The sequence below is a fragment of the Lynx canadensis genome, chromosome A1 (assembly GCF_007474595.2).
Source record: "Lynx canadensis isolate LIC74 chromosome A1, mLynCan4.pri.v2, whole genome shotgun sequence".
Classification (NCBI taxonomy): Eukaryota; Metazoa; Chordata; class Mammalia; order Carnivora; family Felidae; genus Lynx; species Lynx canadensis.
In genome coordinates, this window is record NC_044303.2 from 200,836,159 (window position 1) to 200,849,386 (window position 13,228).

Consider the following 13,228-nt stretch of genomic DNA (forward strand, 5'->3'; position numbering starts at 1 on the left):
TGTGTATGTGTGTGTGTGCATGTGTATATGTGCATGCACATATGTATTTTAACTGAACATAGGAATAAGCACATTCATTAGGAATTTGAACACTATCTCAAAGCTTTTAAATAAATTTATTCAAAAAGTAGATCCTTTGACTTTGTCAATTTCAATCATTTCCATCATTCAAACGAGGGCTATTTAAACTTAGTTATGGTCACCTGCTCCATGCAGATGTCCTTAGCTCCTTGCTGCTTCTCTCCCAACAGTACCTCATCTCCAGTGCACAGGATCCTCTACTGCACTCTTCTTTTCCATTAGGAGTGGCCAGCAGTGTGTAAATCATACACATGTCTGAGATATTCAGGTTACTTAGACCTCTGATAAAATTATATTATATATAATTTTGTATGCATAAGCACAAAACCCCAGACTTCAAATTCAATTTAGAGACATTATAAAGTGGAAAGGGCCTTATATTGATTTGCCTAGGCATCAGAAAACCTATATTTAGTACTTTTCTAATACTAATTAGGTGGGTGACTGTTGAAAGTTAGTTTCCCCAGAAAGGAGATTTAGTGAGGCGTGGAGTCAGAATCAGCAGAAATAAATGAAGTGGTGTAGGGCAGAGGGAAAACTTGGACCTCACTGAAGCCTCAGCAAAGGCCTCAGCCAATCCATTTGTGGCACTCGAACTGGGATGACTCTGCATAGCACTTCTGACTTGGGTAAGGGGTGACCAGGTCTTTATGCTCCTATGTGAACCACCTGTTGAATGTGTGTTGCTCTTGAGAAGGAGGAATCTCATTGAACAAGTTGGGTCTCTTCCCTTAAGGACAATCTCTGGAGCAGACTCAGCTTGCAGTGTCAGAATTTGTAGAAATAAAGGCTTCATTCCTGAAGAAAGACCTAGGTAGTTCACCATAGTCCACCAGTTGAACTACTCAGATACACTTAGTTCATATGAATTTGGGGAACACCTCCTTTGGCATTCTGGTTAGTGTTTCTACCATTGCAGTGAATCCTGAGACTCCAACTGATATTTTCCCCCTGTCTACTATTCATTCTAGATTTCTCTCATCCTTGGCTTGCATCTCTGCTACTCTATGTTGATTAACCAGTAGGGTTAGCCAGGCTCTCCTTCCTGACAGGTTTGAATGCCAGATCACTATGGTCCTTTCAGGCTGTTGCTGATACACTTGTCCAATTATCATCACAATTGCACAAGAGAATGCTAAAAGATGATCAGGATGGCTGGTTGATAAACACATTCTTTCCTGCCCTCATTGTGTAACAACAGTTCTTGTTGACTAGGATAAAATACCTCTGCAGGATGATGACTTATTTCCATGACTGCTGTGTCCTGAAACCTGGAGTATGAGTGACCAGAAGGAAGCTGTAGTTTAAATTTTGATGAAGTGTTTTCTACAGAGCCCACATTAAGGGGACAAGAAGCACAAATTCTCCAAATAAATGACTGGAAGTGACAGTAAGTGATGGGGGGAGGCACTCCTCTTGTGACTTTCAGTCACTTCTAATGTGACTGCAATTGCTTGGCATTTCAACTGCCACATCTGTATAAATGGAGGCACTTGGTTGAGATGATCAATCCCTAACATTCTTTCCATTGCTGATAATCTATGATTCTCCATACAATCTAAGATGATTCATATTTTGGAAACTTTCAGCATATGTACAAGTCAACATCAAAAGGACTAAAAAAATAACTATCTGTGGTGAACATCCCTTTGCAAATGAAGCCCACTGTGAGGACTTGAATAATTCTGACCTCACTAAAATAATAATAGGCTAAGATAAGATAAATGCCAATGATATTATTATTTTTTGCCCTTTCAGGGACACCCTAAAAGACCAAACAGGCTACCATTGTTAGAATTATTATAGTTCTGGGCCTCAACCTGGTTTTCCATTTTGTTGTTGATGTTAATTTTCATTGCAATCTTGGTAAATTGGGTCACAAGATTTCTTTGGGTATCAGTCTCTCCATTTATGAAACAAGAGGATACAGTCAAGTATCTATCCACTCCTTCCCAAATCAAAGATTATTTATTTCTATGATTCATTTGTGAACTATTTTTTTTCCTAAAGTGATATTGTAACTTGTTGTTTTGAAGGCCAACATGTCTTAAGTTACCATTAGAGATTATTACTGGTGCTTACAAGTGGGTGACAGAAACGTGAGGTTTACAATGGAACTTGATACATTATTTAAAACTCAAACTAGCATGAAAATAAAACTAAGAAATACAAAATTTACCCCCTTATTGAACAGCATTTTTTAAATTAGCAGGTTGCAAACAACAGGATTGTTATTCACTCCTCCCCAGTAGAAAAGGCACCCACCCTTGACTTAGAACAATGTGACATCTATTTTCATAGTTCACAGCACTGTCTGCCATATACATAAGTGAAACAAAGCTGATTATTTTTACTACTCTTTTGGTATAAATTCCTTTGATCTTTTGAAGTACAGACTTTACTTTGAAGTTTACAATGTTCAAGCCATTAGTTGCAAAGCACAAAGAAGGCTATTACATGACATCTATGAGAAGACATTATTTCCTGCCCTGTACTGGTTGCCATGTTTTTAGCTGTGTCTGTAGTCAATTAACAATGCCTAAGATCCTTTTCTATAATATTTGAATATAAATATAAAATAATATAATAGAGCAATATAAGTTTTTAGACATGTAAAAAAATTTGCGTATTAAATATGCATACTCATTTACACACACACACACACACACACACACACACACACATATATACACATTTTTTCCTTCCATTTAGCAATGCTTTCCTGAAATTACATGTAGCAATGAAGAGAGCTTGAGATAGGATTTGAGGGACATTGATTATAGTTCAGACTCTACTACCTATTAAGTTATGTGACCTTGGACAATTTCTTTAGCACCCCCAGGGCTCAAATATGCCCTTTATAAAATAAATAGTGGTTCTTAATCTCTTTTTGACTTTGGGCCCCTTTATGAATGTGATGACATCTATGGATACTCCCCTGAAAACATCATGAACACACATTTATACTGAATTTTGATGCCCTTGAAAGAGGTCATTGACTTCCTGAAGTACATTCATGGGCTTGAGGGTAAGAACAACCAGACATAACAAGTTTTAAATTTTATATATCTAAGGTTTATAAGTTATAAAATCACTGTAAGATCATGAATAATTATTAATAAGCTCTTTGTACTTAGACCTTTCCTTTTAATTCCTTCGGATGTATCTCAGGTTTGTCTCTTTCTGACACCAAACCTGTGGCTTGGGTTTCTAATAAGTACTCTTGTGGCTGGAGCTTAGTGCACAGTTTGTCAGAAGAAAATGATATGTGAGTCCAGCATATCTCTGGACCACCTGAAGGAAACAGAGTAATGACCCAAGTTTATAAAGAAGCCAGAAACCTGACTGAATAGCAGCTCACACAAAACAGGCTTGGGGATTTTACTTGACCACAACCTGTTCTGAGACAAGAGTGTAATGTGGTTTCTAAAACTATCTGTATGAGCCCATGTACCTTTTAAAGAGTTGATTTTCCATATCCTGGATGGTCACATTCCAGGGCATACTACAGGTCATGCCGCATTTTCAGTTTCAGGGCATGTCATGGGGATTATAAAGCTTCATTGTTAGAGTGAAAAAAAATGAAAGGAAATGGGCAAGATGAAGAAGGACCTGGAAACTTGGCCATATGTGGAATGGTCACAAGGACCCCATTCTTATCAGGAAAGAGAAATCTAGGTTGTCTTCAAATATCCCATTTGGATGACATGACATGGTAAGTGAAGTCATCTTACTCTGGGTAATTCTAGAAGCCAGAACTAAGCCAGTGGCTAGATTGAATTCAGTGTGAGCAATGGCCTTCTAACAACATATATGCAATATATATGAGATGCACTCTTTTGTAAGGGGCTGAAAGGCAGCTGCAAGAGATGACGAAGTTGCATGACCACCTTTCCAGAGAGATTTTGCAAGAGATCCAGTTTGGGAGTTGGAGTGAGAAGAGCAGTAGTTGTTGAGAGAGAGAGAGAGAGAGAAGACTCAATGAAATCTGAAAAGAATTTCTTTTGTCTATGAGATTCTATTACTCTAGATTTGTCTTTTTGTTGTTTGTTTTTTGCGGGGTTAGGTGGCTACTAGAAAGAAAATATAGTCTTTTCTGAATCTGTAACAGACAAAATGAAAGAGGCCTCCTGGTTAGTCATTGCTCCCAGAATGTACAAGTTAGTATGGCAGTTGAGGTGAAGAAGAATATGAGGCTGTCACTCATTGTAATTATTAGTAGATTATCTAGTAAAATATTTGCCTACAGAATGGGAGGTTATAATAAACACATCCTGACCATATGCTGAGACTGTATTAAGTGAAAATAAGCAGAAACAGTAACAATATTGCCATACACACAATGTGTACAGTTGACCTTTAACAACATGGGTTTGAACGGTGTGTGGGTCCAATTATACACAATTTTTGTTTGTTTGAAGAGTTGACAGCAAAAGCCACAAGGCATTTCTTTACAACTGTTCATCCCAGTCTCCACTGGACCAAATTGAAGGCGACTGGCATAGAGATCATGCTGCTGGCCTCTGAGTACTGGAGGTGGTCGCCAAGGCTGTCAGCAGTCCCTGGTGATCCTGGAATAGGTTAGAGCTGCAGGTTACCCCTTATGCCCCTTGGATCCAGCACCCAGGATTGGTATGCAGGAGAATTGCTAAGGAGCCCTGCACCCCCATGCAGCCCAACACCTTGTCCAGCCTCCACTCATCTGTGGGCCTGGGGGCTGCACCAGGGTGGCTGTGGGCCTTGGGCTCAGATTCCTCCCTGTGGCTATGCCCTGGCCCCATGGCTGCATTCATGTGTAGCTGTAGCTGCTGATGGCCACTGTTTGGGGGTACACCTCCAGCTGCACTTTGCCTCCAGGTCACTGTTGCCACCTGTGGGCCTGCCCAGCAGCTGCCTCTGGGAAGGCAAGGCCACCAGGCTATGGAACATCACCATCCTGGGGCCAGGCCTGGCTTAGCCTGGCCTCTCTGTAAGTGGATTTTTGTCAGTAAGTACAGTACAGTACTGTAATGTTACTTCTTTTCCTTATGATTTTCTTAATAATATGTTCTTTCCTCTAGCTTATTGTAAGAATGAACAGCATATAATATATATATATATATATATATATATATATATATATATATATATATCATTCAAAATATGTGTTAATTGACTGTTTATGTTATCCATAAGGCTTCCAGTCGATAGTATGCTATTAGTAATTAAGTTCTGGAGGAGTCAAAATTTTATGTGGAGTTTTGACTGCATGTGTGTTTGTACCCACATTGTTCAAAGGGTCAACCGTATTTCATGGAATCTTCACAACAACCCTGGAGGGGAAGCCTCATCCTCATTTCACAGAAAGAAAACAGGTCTAGATAAGGTAACATAGCAGGTAGTCATAGAACTGGAACTTGAACTCAATAGTCTGAGTTCATAGGCCATGTAGTTAACAATTATACCATACCACTGACTCAAACAAATGTGTTTTTGAAAGAGCTCCACAGTGTTATTTACTCTTTTTCGGGTTCATGGACCAAATGGTATACATCCACAGTGGTTTTCGGTATAAGATTATTTAAAAGTGTCCTTGAACAAATACTGATTGGGCACTCTTATAGGCCAGGCACTAGTCTACGTGCTAGGGATACAGCGAGAAATAAAACAAACACAGACAGGGGTGCCTGGGTGGCTCAATTAAGCACCCAACTTAGGCTCAGGTTATGATCTCACTGTTGGTGAGTTCAAGCCCTGCATTGGGCTCTGTGCTGACAGCTCAGAGCCTGGAGCCTGCTTCAGATTCTGTGTCTCCTCTCTCTGCTCCCCCACTTGCACTCTCTGTCTCTCTCTCAAAAATAAACATTAAAAAATTAAAAATAAAACAGACACAGACATCCATGTCCCACTTACGTTCTAGTGGAGAGAAACAGTCAATAAACAAAAAGGACATATTACAACCTGTTAGAAAGCAATAAATATTAAAAAGGAAAATAAAATAGAGCAAGAAAGGAAGATACGAAATGCTAGGGTAGCAGCTTTAAATTGGGATGCAGGAAGAACCCCATCGAAAGGTAATATTTGAAAGATAGTAGGCTCTCCTTTGGGTCAGGTGAATTAGAATTTTCCAGGAGCTCTGCATGAAAATGCTTAAGGAACCTTGGAAAAACCCCCAAGAGCAGTGCAATTTGCTACTTTAACCCATAATATGTGCTTTAATGTGCCTGAAGGTAATGGATTAAGTAGAATGTGAAAATAAAAATGAGAAGGCAGTGACTGTGTTCAGTCCTGGAATCGTTCATCAGTCCTGAAGGCCAAGGTCCTTGGCTGCTGCATCCTTGCAGGTGAGCTGTGTGGGAAGAACACGTCGTCCGCTCTGGCTCGTGTAGCTGGAGGAAATGAACATTTCAGACCAGTCAATCAGTGACTTCCAGGGAAACACCACACCTCTCTGGAATAAACAGTATGCATTCTTATGAAGTTTGTAGTGAACTTTGTCAACAAGAAAGATCTGATAGGATGTCCCGGGTTTTGCTAACCTACCTCTATTAAGTCATTTTTGCCTCTTTCATAAAACAGTGTGAATTTTGTGGGAAACTTCCAAAGCTTTGAAGGGTCCAATGCTTTTTTTGTTACCTTCTTTACATGTATGTAATTTTAGGCCAGGAAATATATTTCTTGTCCTTAGAGATTTTTTTTTTTTTTTTTTTTTTTTTTTTTTTTTGCTTCAGGCTGCTGAAGAAAAGGCATAGGAAACATGGGACAATAAGGTCTATTGCCTAGACCGACAAACTCTGAGCTTCTAGACCTCAACAATTATGGCTCATTCACATTTGTACCCAACCTAGAAGCTGTAACCATTACCCTTTCTTGAATCTTTTAATTAGGTAATAAAAAGCTGTTACAAGTAGAGAAATGTGATTCTTCTACATGGCTATTTTAGAAACAGTGGACACAAAAAAAGATGTCAAGCCTCCTAGCCCAAACAAGTATAAAATTCAACAACTACAACTTTCATTTAAAAATAAGCAGGCAAATATTATATGCTAGATTATCTTTCATTTAATTTGTGAGAAGGATAAAAATAAATAAACAAATAGCAAGCAATACAGTTTGCTTCTTCAGAAAAAGGCTCATAGATATAGGAAATAAACTGTTGGTTACCATAGTGGAGAGGAGTTGGGGGGGGTGGTGAGTGGAAGAGGTAGAGAAGATTAACAGGCACAAACTTCCAGTTATAAAAAGAATAAGTCAGGGTGATATAATATATAGCGCAGGAAATATAGTCAATAATATTATAATAACTTTGTATGGTGATAGATGGTAACTAGACTTATTGTGGGATTACTTTAATAATTTTAATAATTTTTAACTTTGATAATTTAATTTTATAATGTATAAAAATATCAAATCACTATGATATATCCCTGAAACTAACAGGATATTGTATGTTAATTATACTTCAGTTAGAAAGAAAGTTTACTTCTTGGCGTTTTGACTCTTAATATTCATTTTCTTTTTTGAAAAAAAAATTCTTTGTAGAATATGCAAGAAGATTAGCAGAAAATGATGTTTAAGGAGGAAATGAACACCAGCAAACCCAAACCACAAAGTGTACTATGGTCTTTTTAAATAAATGATTTTGTTCAGCCCTCTTTGTAAGCCATTTGCTTTCACATTTTACAGTTTTTCTTTTTATTAATGTGCAAAGATCATAAATGTTGGAAAGGAAAACACAAAGTCTCACTGATGTCTTGCTTTTTATAATGGGAATTTGAGAATGGAAAGTAAAATTACATGGCAGAGAATCATCACTTTGTCTGCTCTGATTCCTCTGAAACTTCCTGTAATTTTTGTTTTTCCAAGCACTGGATGAAGACTTCAATCTGACACCAGACAAGAACGTTACTTGCATAGGAGTGACACTAAAATACCCAGCTAACAATTCTCTGGTGTTCTTGGCATCTTAAGTAGAATCTGGCAATAATTCACCTGTATCTGTGTCAAAAATGTCCATGTTGTAAGAAAAAGTGACTTTCTTAAAGGTCATGTTTCCTTTTGCCTTTGAAAGACTGAATATCTTCACCATTACTGCTAATAAAATTAGTTTGTGACATTTCCTCTCTTATATAAATAGCCACTCTCACCTACTCTTGACTGGTCCTAGATGTCTTTTGATTCACTGCAAAATAGTTTCTATTGGAGAAACTCTGAGAGAGAGAGAGAGAGAGAGAGAGAGAGAGAGAAGAAAGAAAGAAAGAAAGAAAGAAAGAAAGAAAGAAAGAAAGAAGAAAGGAAGAAAGAAAGAAGGAAAGGGAGAGAGAGAGAGAGAGAGAGAGAGAGAGAGAGAGAGAGAGAGAGAGACAGGAAGGGAGGACTGAACCCATGCTGTTAATCACCATGCTATACTGTCTCTCCCATTGTTTTACATGGGAAATTTATCAATCAGGAAAACAGAAGTCACGCCATGAATCTCAAGCATTAAAGAATTCAAAATAGAAATCAGGTGCTTATAAAATTATTGGAAGAACAGGAGGAGAGATTACCTCAGGTTTGCTTTGCTGCTTTTAGGGTATCAGGAATTGAAGAAATTGCAGGAACTTGCTGACAATGATCACATCTACCTCCAGCACCAAAAATGGTGATTTTAGGGGAAATAAGTAGAGGCTGCTATAATCTAATGTTCCTGTTGAAATCCACAGGGCCTTATATTCTAGCCTCCAGAGGACCAAAAATATGGCTTCTACTTCCTTTTTTTTTCTCTCCTAAATTTCACATGAATGCCCCTTTTCTAAAGTGGAAATTGCTGGCAGGCATTCTGGGAAATATAGTTCCCAGGTTTCTGGGTCTTCTGATTAAGTTGAGAACATACAAGGGAGAAAATGATGCTGCGTTACCAGCAGATAATCTGCCACTGGGAAAAAAAGATTTTGCTAGATGTTAAAAAATAAGATAGTCCAAGACAAAATCCTAGACAGACTGATAAACTAAGGTTTTGGACACACTCCAAAAATAAAATATTAATTATCATAAGATCCATTCAACAGAAACCAAATCATGCTAAATAAACCTCACTTCCTTTATTTGATAGGGCACGATAACTGGATATTAAGAGAATGGCATTGTCATTGTATCTCTTTTTTTTGGAGGAAGGATTTTATGCTATCCTGGTGCATAACTATGAACTGCTATTATTTTTAGGGAATTAATAACTAGTTAACCACCTTTCTTTAAAAAAGTCATTAGTGGATTAATATGAATCTGTCTAGAGACAGTTCTCAAGTAGTGAGATACAATTTCAGAATTTACCTCTATCTTGGTCGAAATGTCCTGCAACGTAATCCTGAGAACTTCCTAAAATTATATGAACTGAAATCGAATTCTGCAACCAGCCACCGGAATACCATGTACAATTAAATATCATGTAGAAATGTAAACAATAAAACATCTATTTGCATCATTTTTTCTTCCTGAATAACAAAAGAGCTCCTGTTACAACAGATGTTTTTCTTGAGCCAATTTCATGGCTCCTTCTCACTTCTGGTTCTATGTAGCTAAATCCTACTTCTGGGCCAGGCATGTGAAAATAGCGAGGGAAAGACTGAATATAGTGCACTTGTATTTGTGTAAGTTAGCCCGTTCTCTTTTTTCCATTTCTCATTTATGCCAACTAGTGAAATACCAATGGAGAGGGGTCAATTTGGACTTGCACTGAGGGGAATATGACACACATATTCAACCTTCTGTCAAAAAGCTGTCTCACAGTGACTTCAAAATATGTCCACCGTTATATTCATGACCTTGTGCAACCATTTACTCACTTGCCCATGCAAGAAAAATTACATCCTTGAATTCTGACCTCATTCACTGTATCTAAGGCAATTGTCAGTTCCTGTCCATTTTACCTCCTAAACACCCCCCTCCCTCAAATCTAGTGATCTCCCTCCTTCTCTTTCACCACACTTTACTCTAGGTCACAATCTTAGTTCAACTGCTATAATGCAACTGCCTTATATTTGGGATTACACAGTTTCTCTTCATCTACATGGTCCAGTGTCTTTTTTTTCCTTTTTATTCTTTTTCAGAAGGAGCTTGCCAAAGTGCACATCAAATCATGTCTCCCTCTTTAACACCTGCCAATAGCTCTAAATGTCCTTGGAATAAAGTTAAAATGTAAACGTGATATAATTTTCATTATGGAAAAAATAAATTTCATTACCGCATGATCCTGCTTATGTGTCAGGCTCACCTTTTTACACTTTGAACACACTATGTTACCTAAAACACTCCCATCTTGCCTAATTCTGCACTTTTCTTGCCTGTCCAACTTGTATGCATTCTTCAGTTCTTACTTAAATGTCACATATTCTGGGCAATCTCCTTCAATTCCCCAAGACTAAGGTTAATTTCTTGTGCCATCAAAGCATCCTGTAACATTTACCATGTCATATAAGTTATTAATACATTTCATAGAGAATGTACATTCTACATTTTCCTTAGCAGCATTTAGTCTAGTGTTTAGGATATGGGGAGGCCAAAACAAAGACACATTGAGTAAAAAATGAAAACTTGAGGTGTAAATGTAACTCTAGTCACTGAATTTATAAATAATGTCTCTCACCGTATACCATAAACTCCATGAATGCAGGAAATCATGTCTATTTTATCTCTGGTGTTTATTATACTGCCTGATACATAGGAGCTAGTCCATAAAGAGGGATTTAATGAGTGGAGAAATTGACCATTTTTATATCAGTGCTTTAAGATAAGGAGTAAGAAAGAATAATTTTAAGTTTCATCAAGCCACCTCAAGTCCATTCTAAGAGGACTGCCCAGATGTTATAGATTGGTTATTTTGCTATGAACTTTTTGCTTCTGTTTCTGACTTTTATATGACCTCAGATCAGATTTTCTCAGCATTGGCACCAATGACATTTGGGACTGAATAGTTCTGTGTGTGTGTGTGTGTGTGTGTGTGTGTGTAACGGGGTGGGGGTGGGAGGTGCTGTAGGATGTTTAGCAGCACCCCTAGACTCTACCAACCAGATGTCAGTTACATCCCCCACCCACTTAGCTGTGATGACCAAAATTATCCCCAGATTTTGCAAAATGTCCCCGGGGGTTTAGGGAAAAACCTATTTGAGAACCACAGAGAGATCTATTTTTGTGTATAAGGATTTGTTGAGCAATACTTATTTGTATAAGAGGTGGTTTTGGTTTAGGGTGATAGTTTTTGTTTTTGTTTTAAGATAAAAAAATCTCTATTTTTAGTTTTTTGAGGAACCTCCATACCGTTATCCAGAGTAGCTATACCGGTTTGCATTCCCACCAAGTGCAAGAGGGTTCCTCTTTCTCTACATCTTGACCAACAACTGTCATTCCTTGTGTTGTTAATTTTATTTTTAAAATTTTTTTTAATGTTTATTTATTTTTGAGACAGAGACAGAGCGTGAACAGGGGAGGGGCAGAGGGAGAGAGAGACACAGAATCTGAAACAGGCTCCAGTCTCTGAGCTATCAGCACAGAGCCCGACATGGGGCTCAAACCCATGAACCGTGAGATCATGACCTGAGCTGAAGTCTGACGCTTAACTGACTGAGCCACCCAGGCACCCCTTGTGTTGTTAATTTTTGCCATTCTGACAAGGCATGAGGTGGGATCTCATTATGGTTTTGATTTGTATTTCCCTGATGATGAGTGATGCTGAGCATCTTTTAATGTGTCTGTTAGCCATCTGATGTCTTCTTTGGAAAAGTGTCCATTTATGTCTCTGCTCATTTCTTAACTGGGTTGTTTGTTTTTTGTGTGTTGAGTTTGATAAGTTCTTTACAGATTTTGGATACTAACCTTTTATCAGATATATTGTTTGCAAATATCTCCTCTCATTCCATAGGCTGCTTTTAGTTTTGCTGATTGTTTCCTTCACTGTGCAGAAGATTTGTGTCTTGATGAAGTCCCAGTAGTTCTTTTTTGCTTTTATTTCCCTTGCCTCTGGTGATGTGTCTAGTAAGAAGTTGCTCTGGCCAAGGACAAAGCAGTTGCTGCCTGTGTTCCCCTCTAGGATTTTGATGGTCTCCTGTCTTACATTTAGGTCTTTCATCCATTTTGAATTTATTTTTGTGTATGGTGTAAGAAAGTGGTCCAGGTTCATTCTTCTGCATGCCACCGTCTAGTTTTCCCAGCACCATTTGTTGAAGAGACTGTCTTTTTTTTCCATTGGATATTGTTTCTTTCTTTGTTAAAGATTAGTTGAGCATATAGTTGTAGGTCCATTTCTGGGTTTTCTATTCTGTTTCATTGATCTATGTGTCTATTTTTGTGCCAGTACCATACTATCTTGATTACCACAGCTTTCTAATATAGCTTGAAATCTGGAATTGTGATTCCTCCAGTTCTGGTTTTCTTTTTCAGGATTGCTTTGGCTATTTTGGCTTTTGTGGTTCTATACAAACTTTAGGATTATTTATTCTATCTCTGTGAAACATGCTGGTGGTATTTTGATAGGGATTGCATTAAATGTATAGATTGCTTTGGGTAGTATAGACATTTTAACAATGTTCTTCCAATCCATGAGCATGAAATGTTTTCCCATTTCTCTGTGTCCCCTTCAATTTCTTTCATAAATGTTCTGTAGTTTTCAGAGTACAGATCTTTTACCTTTTTAGTTAGGTTTTTTCCTAGGTATCATGTGATTGTACTATTAGGTATTTACCCAAAGGATACACAAATACAGATTTGAAGGGATACATGCACCCCAATGTTTATAGCAGCATTATCAACAATAGCCAAACTATGGAGAGAGCCCAAATGTCCATTGACTGAAGAATGAATAAAGAACATGTGGTATATAAATATAATGGAATATTACTCAGTCATCAAAAATAATGAAGTCTTGCCATTTGCAATGATGTGGATAGAGCTAGAATGTATTATGCTAAGTGAAATAAGTCAATAAGAGAAAGAAAAATACCATAAAATTTCCCTTATACGTGAAGTTGAAGAAACACAACAGATGAACGTGGTGGGGGTGGGGCGAAGAGAAGAAAGGGAAACAAACCACAAGAAACTCTTAACAATAGAGAACAAACTGAAGACTGATGGAGGGAGATGGGTGGGAGATGGGCTAGATGGGTGATGGGCATTAAGGAGGGCACTTGTGATGAGCACT